The sequence below is a fragment of the Manis javanica genome, chromosome 15, assembly GCF_040802235.1.
Source record: "Manis javanica isolate MJ-LG chromosome 15, MJ_LKY, whole genome shotgun sequence".
Taxonomy (NCBI): Eukaryota; Metazoa; Chordata; class Mammalia; order Pholidota; family Manidae; genus Manis; species Manis javanica.
The window spans coordinates 7,216,467-7,229,741 of NC_133170.1; the positions used below are offsets into that span (position 1 = coordinate 7,216,467).

The 13,275-nt window shown below is 36.7% G+C and overlaps 1 long non-coding RNA gene across 1 annotated transcript; it reads left to right on the top strand.

The window, feature by feature from the left end:
• Window positions 1-635: 635 nt before the first annotated feature.
• LOC118972738 (uncharacterized) lies at window positions 636-10,841 on the top strand. The gene is made up of 4 exons (XR_005061820.2): window positions 636-784; window positions 6,784-6,969; window positions 9,839-9,899; window positions 10,363-10,841. It is a non-coding gene; the product is annotated as an uncharacterized lncRNA (long non-coding RNA).
• Window positions 10,842-13,275: the final 2,434 nt, after the last annotated feature.

A 13,275-nucleotide genomic window follows, 5' to 3' on the forward strand; every position in this document is an offset into this window, starting at 1 on the left:
TCTGACCATCTTGCTTTCTAAGCCTGTTCGTTTCCAGTTTTCTCCATTCATGTGACCACCATCCAAATGAGAAACACGGGACTTAGTCTAGACTGTGTAGCCCCCTTCACATACATGCAGCCAATAACCAAGTAGTTCTCCCTTCTGGAAACCTCCCAAATCTGTCCTCTTCCTGTCAGTTCTTATCCATTTATGGCCCTTAATGATAATTAGCCTCAACTTTAGTATTTTCATCTTAAGCGACTGGCCTGCCTCTGGTCTGATTTCCTTTTAATCCGTTCTCCACACTGCACCTAGAGTCAGATACTTAAAATCATGCATCTAATCATGACACACTCCTGCCTCACTGCTTTTAGTGGCTCCCGTTGCCTAAAGCCTAAGTCCAAGCCTCTCTTAACGTAGCTCGTAGGCCCTCTGGAACCTGACCAGCCCTATCCCCCGTAAATCCCAATCATGCCCTTGGCACTATAATAATTCAGCATGTTCCTTCAACATGCCATGCTGTTTCCACTTACGCACTCTTCCTTAGGCCGTTCCTATAGCTTGTAAAGCCCTGCCCATGTTTGTTCACCTGTCAGCCCCATATCTATCCTTCCTAACCACTCAAACGGCATTTCTCCAAGTCTTCCCTGAACGCCAGGCTGGGCTAAATACTCCAGCTTTGTGCTTCCTTAGTAGCTTGTGAGTACTTTACCGTGTTGTGCTGGCATGATTTATTTGCCTGTCTGGTTTCCTTACAAGTTCCTTAAGGGCACAAGCCATCTGAACTCATATAGCAATAATGGTGAGTATATTTCATTTACTGTAGAGCCTGTATTACTTTTTGAGTATTTACTTTTTATGTAACTTCTGTTTCCCTAATGGGGCTGGAAGCCCATTAAGAGAAGGAAGTCTATTTTATAACATTGTGTTTCCTTACCATATAGCAGATTATGTGCATAAAGATATTTATTAATTATTATTGTGAACATTACAAAAGACAACTCAAGTATATACTAATTGTGTGTCAGCTCTATTACCCCTATGTAATAAAAGCAGCCCGTTTCAGTTCAAATCTAACTACAAATTCCAACAAGATTTCTAAATTGTTATACGGATAGTTAATATAAAAAGTGGAAAAAGGTGAAACATCAGCTAATCTTACACACATGCACACATATACATGTGCACACAGGGTGTTTTTGTTATTATAAAAGTATCTGGCTAACAGGCAGAGATACTAACAAAAACGGGCTCCCTTAATTCCTTAGCTAAGGAACAACATATTTCATGGTGTTAGCCCTGTTCAGCCACATTCCTGCTGTGGTCCCCTTAGGTCCCCTTCCCCATCCTAGATAAATTCATCCTTTTTCAAAGCACTGCCAGCATGAACTAGTCCTCTTTTGCTATGTTACAAGTTCAGGGGAATCTGGGGGAGTGAAGGCAAACTCTTTGGTCTTCCAATGTAATGTAATCATTTTTATGCAAGTGTGATCTGCTTAAAATAAGGGTGCCTTTCAAAGGAAAAAAGAAAAAAGAGCAGAGCCATCATAAAAGGGCAGGACAAAGCCTGCAGAGATAACCTAATAAGCCTGTTTTCCTCATTCCTTATGGCTGCTCCTAGTTAACATCTAAGGTGTGTTTGAGCACACCTTTGGCCCTCAATTGCTTCACCTTTTACCTTTGTAGTCCACTACCTCTTATTTATTTTATTTTATTTTGGTATCATTAATATACAATTACATGAGCCACATGTAATTGTGGTTACTAGACTCCCCCCATTATCAAGTCCCCACCACATACCCCATTACAGTCACTGTCCGTCAGTGTAGTAAGATGCTATGGAGTCACTACTTGTCTTCTCTGTGCTATACTGCCTTCCCCGTGCCCCCCACCCCACAACCTACATTATGTGTGCTAATCGTAATGCCCCTTTTCCCCCCTTGTCCCTCCCTTCCCACCCATCCTCCCCAGTCCCCTCCCCTTTGGTAACTGGTAGTCCATTCTTGGGTTCTGTGAGACTGCTGCTGTTTTGTTCCTTCAGTTTTTGCTTTGTTTTTATGCTCCACAGATGAGTGGAATCAGTACTTGTCTTCTCTGCCTGGCTTATTTCACTGAGCATAATACCCTCTAGCTTCATCCATGTTGTTGCAAATGGTAGGATTTGTTTTCTTCTTATGACTGAATAATATTCCATTGTGTATATGTACCACATCTTCTTTATCCATTCATCTACTGATGGACACTTAGGTTGCTTCCATTTCTTGGCTATTGTAAATAGTGCTGCGATAAACATAGGGGTGCATCTGTCTTTTTTGAAACCATGTAGTCCACTACCTTTTTAGGGCTTGTGCCACCTGATCCTTACAGTGACCCTACCACTCAGTCACCTGGCCTTCTTTTCCTGTAGAGGCAGCTCTGATTCTACACTTGGATTTCTGAAGATCATTAATAAATTATGAGTGATTTAACAAACATTTATTAGGCACCTGCCTTTCACAAGGCACTATGGAAATGCAGAGATGAGTTAGGTGCAGGTGAGCCTTACAGTCTTCCCTCAACCCTCAGTGTGCATCAGAATGGCCACTGCAGGGTCTAAAATAATGTAGTTCATCGGGCATCAGCTGCAGAAACTCTGATTCCATTGTTCTGAGCATTTAAAAAAGTTCACAGGTGCGTTGATACCAAAGTCTGACAGAAAACCTACATGAAAAGAAAACTACAGACCACCATCCCTTCTGAACATTGATGCCAACATCCTCAACAAAATTCTAGCAAGCCAAATTCAGCAGTATATTAAAAGTATTATATACCATGACCAAGTGGGATTTCTTCCTGGAATACAGGGATGATCCAAAATACAAAAAAATCAACACCAGCAGCAGGAAGTGGGGAGTGTGGAAAATGGCGCTGGTGCAGCAGCCGGGGCATCTCAGCCCTACCCTGTGGAAGCTTGAAGCTCACGAGGCTCACTCGCTGCACCCCGCCTGCTCGTGCACTTTACACACGAGAGAATTGAAAGCTAATGCTACCAAAGATGTAGAAAGGAATCTAAGCCGTCTTGTCCTTTTTTTTTTCTCGTCTTGTCCTTTTTTATTCACTGAATTCTTTTGCATCATATTGGGACACTCAGAGAAACTTCTAGATGAACAGAATCAGAAGCTGAAGAAGAGATGCGATGAGAGCATAAGAAACACAAATCACATTTCAGCTCCAGAGGCAAAGTGAAAATCCGTAGAGAGAGACTTGGAAAAGTACAGGCGAGAAATTGAGCAAACTAAAAACCATATCCTGCAAGCAGACCACACCTTCAAAACCCAGGTTACCTGCCGAGAAAAAAAGGGCTCAAGACAACTAGACCAAGACTCCGATTTTGAAGAGGTTGGTGATTCAGCAGACCAGGGAGGTAGCCCACTGGAAACTCAGATCGGAAAGCCTGGAAAAACAGAAGCTGGCTGAGGGATACAAGAGGTGGGCACCAATGCCTGGGAGACCCAAGAAGGAGAGCCCTGCGCAGAGAGATAAGGGGCCCGTGGTGAAGTGCCACAGCTTATTTTTGGCTGCACAAGCACACTGTGCCCTTCGTGTTGCTGTGGGTGATCATGTTGCCTGGAAATGATCCCAATTCCTTAGGTCACCCCAATGATTACCTGTTTTCCCAATCACTAACAGTGTGACATTGGGCAAGGTATTTCAATTTGCTAAGACTCGGGTTTCCTCATCTACAAAACAGGGATCATTGCTTCCACAGATTGAGTGCCTGTGGTGTGCAGGCTCCTTTGAAGTCCCTGAGATCAAGGAACTTGTAGAGAAGTGTTTTCCAAGCCTCCATGACCACGATCTGTTATAAGGAAAATATTTTATGCCATGAAGTGTGGTGGCTCGTTGGGTATGTGCTTTCTTCACATGCAGGCACATCCACATGAGAAATGAAACTATAAAATCCTTATTAAGAAATAAAAAATAAAAATAAAAAACCCCAATAACAACCACATGGTCATCTCAGTTGCTACAGAAGAAAGCATTTGATAAAATTCAGCACTCTTTCATGATAAAGACCCTCAACAAAAGTGGAATAGAATGAAATCTCAACGTAATAAAAGCCATCTATGCAAAACCCAGAGCGAACATCATACTCCATGATGAAAGACTGAAAGCCTTTTCGATGAGCAGGAACTAGGCAAGGGCACCTACGTTTGTCACTTTCTTTCAACATAGCCGTGGCAGTTCTGGCCAGAGCAAACAGGCAAGAAAAAGAAATAGACAAAAAAAAAAAAAAAAGAAGTAAAATTATCTCTGTTCACAGATGTCAAGGAGGAAATGATTTCCTTCAACTCTCTTCAAGTCCCTGGCTCAGTCTGAAAATTAGATACAAGGAAAGATTAACAGAAGAAAAGCATACAAATTTATTTAAATTTTATGCAACAATAGAGCTTTCATAAGGAAACAAAGACCCAAAGAAACAGTTAAGCCTGAGTATTTTCATGCTGGGTTTGATAAAGGGCAGACAATCATGAAGAAATATGAAGATCAAAGAGTATGGGAGGTAAGCGCAGAAAGGGAGGGAAGCTTAGCAAGGCCTGTTCCTTCAGATTCTTCTTGGTGTCCCTTTATCTGTGGAATAAAGATGCTCCTTTTCTTCATGTTAAGGGAGGCATCTCTTACATGAGTATTAGGACCTGTTTCAGGGGAAAAGGGGGCGGGGGTAAGGTAAGAATGACCTTGCTTCTGCCATTTTCTCAAATTCCTTTAGCCTAAAATATTCAGTATGCAAAGGTGCCATGTTTTGGGGTAGCACATCTTTTTTTTTTTCTTCCAGAATGGAAGTTTTATTTGAATACACTATTCCAAGGGAGGTGAAAAGGAAACTCTAAAAATAATTCCACTGACAATAGCATTGAAAAGAATAAAACACTTAGGAATTAACCATTGAAGTGAAAGACTTGTAAAATGAAAATTGCAAAACATGGCTGAAACTAGAGAAGATATAAATGGAAATACATCCCACATTTATGGGTTAGAAGACTTAATATTGTTAAGATGTCAATATTACCCAAAATGATCCACTAAATCAATCTGTATCAAAGTCCCAATTTTTTTTTTCAGAAATAGAAAAGCTCACCCTAAAATTCACATGGAATCATAAAGGACTCTGAATAGTTAAAACAATCTTGAAAAAAAACAAAGCTAGAGGACTCAAAGTTCCTGATTCCAAACTTACTGCAAAGCTACAGTAATCAAAACAGTGTGGTACTGACATAAAGACACATATAGACCATTGAAATAGAATGGAGAGCTCAGAAATAAATCCTTGTTTAATCTGGTGAAATGATTTTGACAAGAGTGCCAAGACTGACTATTCACTGTGGCAAGAATAATCTTTGCAACAAATGATGCCAGGAAAACTGGATGTCTGCACGCAAAAGAATGACATTAGATCCTTATCCAACATCATATACTAAAATTAATCAAAATGGATCAAAGACTTCAATGTAAGATCTAAAATTACAAAACTCCTAGAAGAAAATATAGGGCAAAATCTTCATGCACTGGATTTAGCAATGATTTCTTGGACATGACACCAAAGAGACAGGCAACAAAAGAAATAATAGGCAACTTAGATCTCATAAAAGTTAAAACATTTTCTGTATCAGAAGACAATATCAGCAAAGTAAATAGGTAGCCCAAAGAATGGGAGAAAATATTTGCAAATCATGTTTCTGATAAGGGATTAATATCTGGATTTATATAGAGAATCCCCAAAATTCAATAACAAGTACAAACAGAAAATGCTCAAAGGACTTAGTAGACATTTTCCAAAGACATACAAATGGCTAATAAGCACATGAAAAGATGCTCAGTATCACTAATCTTCAAGGAACTGAAAATCAAAATTACAGTGAAGTACCACCCCACACTTGTTAGAGTGCTGCTATCAAAAAGACAAAATAACAAATGTTAGTGAGATTGTGGAGAAATCTGAACCCTTGTGCATTGTTGGTGGGAATGTAAATGGTATAGGTCTCTTGGAAAACACTATGGCAGTTCTTCAAAAGATTAAAAATAGAATTACCATTGATTCAATCATTCTACTTGTGGATACACATCCACGTTCACAGCAGAATTATTCACAATTGCTAAAACATGGAGGTAACCAAGTGTTCACCAGCAGATGAATGGATAAGCAAAAGCTGTTTCTTAAAAAGGAAGACAGTTCTGACATACTCTGCAACATGAGTGAACCTTGACGACATTATGCTAAGTGAAATAAGCCAGTCACAAAAAGACAAATGCTGTATGATTCCACTTATATGAGGTACTTAGCATAGTCAAAAATCGTAGAGACAAAGTAGAATGGTGGTTGCTGGGGCTGGGGGAAGGGAGAATGGGGTGGTAGTGTTTAATGGGTATAGAGCTCCAGTTTTACAAGATGCAAAGAGTTATGGAGATGGATGGTTGCACAGCATTATGAATACCACTGAACTGTACACTTAAAATGGTTTAAGATGACATAATAAGATACCATAATAAAAAAAATTGGAAAAAAAATTCACAGGTGATTCTCCTGCCCTTCAAGGATTGAAGCTCTTAGGTTTAGCTTTCAGTGTCATATGCCTACACAAGGCTTTACGTGAATAAATGAAGCAGAGAGTGATGTGTGCCTTAAGATGCTCTGATAAGATGTTAGCAGTTGAGAGAGGGAAAATATTAGTTCCTGTTTGAGAAATCAGGGAGAAGTCCGTGGAGGAATAAAGTGGGATGAATCTGGGATTTGGGCTCAAGAGACCTCTCTCACCTCCACAGGTCATTATGACACATGTCACACTGCCTAAGCCTCAAAACCGTTGAGGCCCATTTCTTCACATGTAAGTGAGAAAGATTCACCTCCATGTCACAGGATTACCATGAAGACTTCAAACAATGAAGAGAGATAAAACATGTGGGAGCTCATAGAGGAGTGTTAGACCCGGAGCTGGCAATCAATAAATGGTAATTATGTCTGAAACCGAGCTGGCATGCGAGTCAGACCTTGAAGGATGGGCAGGGTTTAAACATTTAGAGGTGAGGAGGAAGGGAATTAGGGTGGAAGAAGGCAAGGAGAGCTTTTATGGGCTGCACGGTTTCCTAACTATTTCTATGCATGTATCATACAAAATATTTTGGAAGCTTTAAAGCCAAACCAGACATAGATCTTAGGTTCAAGAAGCTACCAGTTATGTCAGTAATTCATTTTTTAAACCATAACGGGCAAATTTACTTTTAGCAAGGTTATGTGTATTCCTAATGGCTGCATGGTTTTGTTTTTTTTTTTGGAGTACACTTGATATGCAGTATTATATTGGTTTCAGGTATGTCTCTGTTTGTTTTTTTTTAACATGTGTTTTAAAAGGTGTTTTTCTACCTTAAGATATTTTATATTATAAAAGTAATTGATGCTCTTAAAAGTTCGAAGAGGAAAAAAATACATAAAATAAATATCACTCCTCCCACATTCTTTCTCACTTCTCTCCTCAGAGGTAACTGTGATGAACACTGTGGTATGTCTTCTCACAATCACTGTTTATGCATGTAAAAAACACATGATATATTTTTATGTACCTTTTTGCCCCTCAATGAAATCATGCCTTCCTTACTGTTCTGGAAATTGCTTTTTTATCCCGGAATAGAGTGTTAATATCTTCCAATGTCAGTATATAAAGCAACCTCATTCTTTATAATAGCAGTATAGAATTTCATTTTATGGATGTTCTATCATTTATTTAACCAGTTTCCTGTAGATGGGTGTTTGGGTTATTTCCATTACAAATAATGCTGAAATGAATATCCTTATACACATATCTGTGTGCCCTGTGTGAGTATGTCTTAGGGAAAATTCCCAAAAGTGGAGTCAAACAAAAAGTTTTACATATCAAGAGACAATGTTAAACTGGTGTCTTAATAGAATGAATAATTTATACTACCAATAATAGAATATGAGAGTTTCTCTTTTCCTATATGGTTATCAACCTTACATATTAGTAGACAAATTTATTTGCAATCAAATCAAGATAAAAAGTGATTCATTCTAGTTACATTAAATTATTAATAGTTATTTTCACATTTATAAATTTACAAAAATCATTAAAATTTCATAAATTTATTTAAAAATCTTATAAATATGAATAAAATTTAGCATCTTTCTACATGCTTATTGCTAATTATAAACTTGTGGGTAAATTGCGTTTTTATATCCTTTACTCATATTAAGAAATTATCCCTTTATTTTGCAAGATTTTTTCAATTTGACTTTCCCTGTTGACTATGTGGCATTTTTGCCCATGTACAAATTCTTAAATTTTATGTAGTTAAAGTTATTAATCTTTGAAGTCTTTTGAGTTCCCTTACTCCAGGATTTTTTGGTGTAATTCTTTAATTCCATCCTTTAGGTGCATTCTTTTAAAGAGATTCCTATAAAAACATTTCTTTAAAAAAAATGGTTTTTAAATAATATTCATGACATGCCAAAAATAGAGGAAAGTTTATACATTTTTCTCTTTTAACTATATTGTATCAATTATGGTAAAAGTTAATAAGAATATATTTTGTTTATATTAGTTTTCCAAGTCAAGAATTTGGATAGAAAATTCTTATTTGATATCTGAAATTCATTCTAACACAGCTGGACACTGTTCTGATCTGAAAAAATGATAGAGGTAAAATTTTAAAGATGCATTTTCTCAGAAATAGTTTCAAAGATCCTGGAGTCTTCTATTCTCTTCCACAAAATCTTACCTTGTTAAGTATTAGTTTAAGTATAGCTTATATTACTGGCAGTACAGTAGCGTTTTACTTGTCAACAAATTGAGTAGTAACACCTTTCCCTATTTTCAACAAACCTGAGGATGTTTCCTAGTTATTTTCCTATGAGGAAATTTAAATTATCTTCATACACTAAACTTTGTCAGCTAGGAAGACAGTATGGAATATGTTTTATCCTCTGATGATACCACCTTCTCTAATCATTGCCACAAATGCAGTATGGTACATTGATTACCTCGGTTTCATCTGCTTTTGTAGTTCCATTTCTGGAACCCTGACGCACTGCTAACTTAACAATACATCTAGGTAAATTATTAAGGCTTATGTCATCAGAAACCTTGAAATGAATAACTCATATTTGCTCATCTAAGCCACAAGATTGCATTCTATTTTTTTAAATTCATATACAAGACATCGAATTTTTAAAATGCATATTAAAAAGTTTAAAAATTTAACTGTAAACAAAATATTAAATTTGGCACCAGACACCATCTTTTCTCTCGAACAGGATTCATATATGACTTTATTCAATCGAAGACATGATTCTTCTAGTCATGTCTTTCCCCACCATCTCAAGTATTTGGCTTTCTCTAAGAACTTGTTTCTGAAGTTGCCACTAGTTTAATATTTTCACTCTCAATTTTCTAGCTGCTCCTGCTGTTTATTCACTTCCTCAAAGACAAAATCATCTTATCTCCAGATTATATTTGTGTGGTTATTTGGAATGCCTGCCTCCCACATTCTGTGACAGATTATTTCTGCTTTACTCATCATTTTATTGTTAGAGCTTGGTAATTAGTAGATATTCAGTAAGTATTTGTTGAATAAATGAATGAATGAATGAATTTGTGTCCAAGCTCAAGTCTCATTCTCTTCAAAAAGACATTCCTAACCTCTCCAGCCACAGTGATCACCCTTTCTCGAACTGGGGGCATTTATTGTTGGAACTACTCATTTATCCCATGGAGATGTAGAATTCAACAGGAGTTTAAGGTAGCAAGCTTTATATTGTAAATAATGTAATTAATTGAAACAAAACTCTTGGTTTTATTTTCACAAGTACCATCATTATGGACGGGGATTTGCCTTCTGAAGTATCCTGAAATATATTTGGACTATTGGTATGTTTAGAAATTTTTCTGATGTTTAGCAACATTTCGGTGATTTTTTGAGACTAATATGGTTCCTAAGCTTAGAAAAACAAGCCCGTCATTTTTCTAATGATGGCCCTTCAGATAGTCAAAGATGGCTCTCTTGATCAATCAAAACATAGTCCCTCCTTCAATTATTGTTTTTGTGTTGGTTTCCAGCCTCTTTCATCATCCTGATTTACTTTCCTGTGAACTCATTCTGGTTTGTCAATGTCTTTTTTAAAATAAAATTACTTTTTTTTTTTTTACCAGTAATTTGGTTTTTTTAAAGTATGTTATTCAAATGTCATAAGATAGTAATATAAGACTTAAAATTTGTATAAATTCAGAAGTTACTCTAAGAATAATCCGTGACAATTCTTCACGTCTTTAAGCTCAGAAATTTGAGAAATTATTATTTTTTATTCAGTAATAGATTACCTTTGTCTGGCAGCTGTCAACGGTTGTTGGAAGATTGTGTAGATCGCAAACCAAATCTGTATCTCACAGCTTAAAATTATCTGACTTGCTCTGACCGCTTGCTGTTGAACCTCAAAAGGATTTAAACAAGTAAGTAACAAAATACCTGGCTTGTTTTGGTGTGAGGAAAAGATTTAGTCTTATAACTATTACCTGCTAAGGACCCAAACCCAGTGTTTAATAATAATAATGATCAGCTCTTGCCTGGGCTCAACAAACTCTACCCTGCTCTGGTGAGGGTATCAGCATTCATTTAAAAGACAATCATTAGTTTGAGTTGTCATTACAAAGCTTACTAAATTGCTGATAAAATCCTTTATTCCCAAGCAAGAATTGTCCTTTTTAGTCCTTTATATGTAATTTATGCTCCACTCAAGAATATTATAATAAATAATAAAGTTGCTCAATAGTTAAGCCTCAAAAGAAGGCAATAAATGTTACAGAAAAAAAAGTAGCAAGTAAATATAAATATATATAAATGTATTAGAAGAGGTATGTTGTCGGGTCGGGGAGGGGGTCTTAAGCCTCTCTACTGAAATGGTTTTACTCTCTGGCACATTGTTATGATCATTACATGTTAGCTCAATGAATGAAAAACACTCAAGCTTTAGGGAATTCTACATTGGGGACAACACATTATAAGCAAGGTCCTTGGTTTCAACAGAGTATCGGGCAACTTTTTTTCCAATTTCAGTTTCAATTGTTACTATATTTTCCATTTCAATATTCAAGAACTTAGTATGAGTTCAACATAGCACTAATAATTATTAAAAAATAAAAATAAACCATGCTCATTTTCCTAATTGTATAAGTCAATCTCCTATAATCCAAATTTGTATATTATAAATTACTTATTTTCTTTCTTTATGATGAAATTTACTTGGGCTACTTAGGTAATAGTATTTGAAAGTAGCCCATAAATGAGCTACTGGCCCTGGACGGAGCCAGCTGCAACAACATGTTCAAGCAACCGAATGAACAAAAGAACCTTTGGAATGCACCTGGTTGTTCAAAAATAGCAGGTTTTTTTTTTTTTTTTAAGACTGTAAGGAACTCAAATTTCTTTTTAAGGATTCTGTTACTGCCTTTCCTACAGAAATCACCCAGATTACTTCTTGACTTCTTTGACAACAGAGGAGGTCATGCTGTTTGGTGTTAGCTCAATAGCTCTGAACTTACAGGAACTTTCTTTTCTGAATAGTATGTCCTAACTACAGCAATTCCTGCATTGCTTGCACATTTGAACCTCTTATATCCCTGGATTACAATATATATTCTTTATGTAAACTTTCAAGAGAAAAGGCATTCAAGGTACATGTTTACATTTTATATAAATATAGATATTTACATATACATGTTTTATACATATTATATGTATTTTTCACATATCTGTGTTTGTATAGCAATAACTGAAGTCTGAAACCTATAATCATACTTGCAATTTTCATACTTTCAAAAGCATATGCCAATTCAAAATTATTTTTGGAGGACCCGTCAAACTTTTAAAAATTTTGTTCAGAAAGGAGAGTCTATGCTCAGGGTCCAGTTTGCCACCATGAAAGCCTAGAAAGAGTTATTAAGATTATTTTGCTTTATTTATTATGATAAAGACAATTGTATCAATTGAGGTAATCACTACAACTTCCAAAATCATTTTAGGTTAAATACAAAAATTCTAAACTAAAGCTGTTTGGATGTGAGATAAATCTATAACAAATTGTAAAACGTCCATTGATTCATTATTGTACAAGCAGTTATTCAGAGTCCATTATCTGTTGTGTACCGTTTCAGACACTGGAGTACAAAAATCAATACAATATAAAATTCTTGCCTTTAAGGAGCTCACATTTTAGTGAGTGGTGGTAGTTTTTTTCTCCTCTGCAGGTATTTATTTAACATGTAGTTTCCATAAACAGCTACAGAAATAGTATGTTACAGAAGCTAAAGAAGAAAGAAGAATTAGGTGAAGACTTCACAAGTGGGTTTGTCTTGTAGGTACTGGGAATTGGCTGTTGAATTAAATTGCATTTCAGATCTATTTAAATCCATATTGTTGACACTACAGTGAAAGCAGTGAAACTTGTCAGCAGATGATTAAGTTTTATGGTTGATGTGCACAGTTTTGTAGCTTGGGAACATTATCAAGTTTCTGGGAAAAACGTCCTTCCTCCCTCCCCACCCTTCCTCTATCATTAAATCAGGGGCTGAGTCTATTGCTGTTAGGTGTGTTCTCCGAATAAAGGTGTATCGCAATCATTCTTTTTTCCATTTTTCACTGACAATCTGAGAAGAGTTACTTCAGTTTTGTTTTGTGGGTTTTTTTTTTTTCCTCCTGGGGCAAGAAGCGTTTAGATTGTTGGTTTGTTATGTATTCCATAAGGGAAGGTCTGCACTTTACTGGCTACTCTTTTAATTCCCCAGATCACCAGTTAGTGGTATTATTTTGGTTGAGTGGAACATTCTTTACCAGCAGCTAGAGGAGGTATGCACGTCCCTAGATTACTGGCTTTCCACTGACTAGTCTTTTAGGAAAGCAACACGGTTCCCACGGAAATTAACAACCACTCAGGTCGAACGGGCTTGAAATCTTCAGGCCAAAGTGGAGGAAAAAAATTGGATTGGTATGGTTTGGGTTACTTTGAAGAGGGAGGGCGGGAGTTAGCGAATGCATAGAGCGTCAAATGGGACTTTATTAAACGACCCATTAAAACGAAACCTCTGTTGGCCCCAGAGGATTGGGAAAAAAAAAAAAAAGCTTCAAAAACCTAAATTCAAACAAAATTTAGGAGACGTGGGAGACGCATAAATTCAGTCTGGATGCTTTCAAGACCACCTCTCCGGTCACCTCAGGCTGGAGACTGGGTACAGGTGTGAGAATTTTGCACAG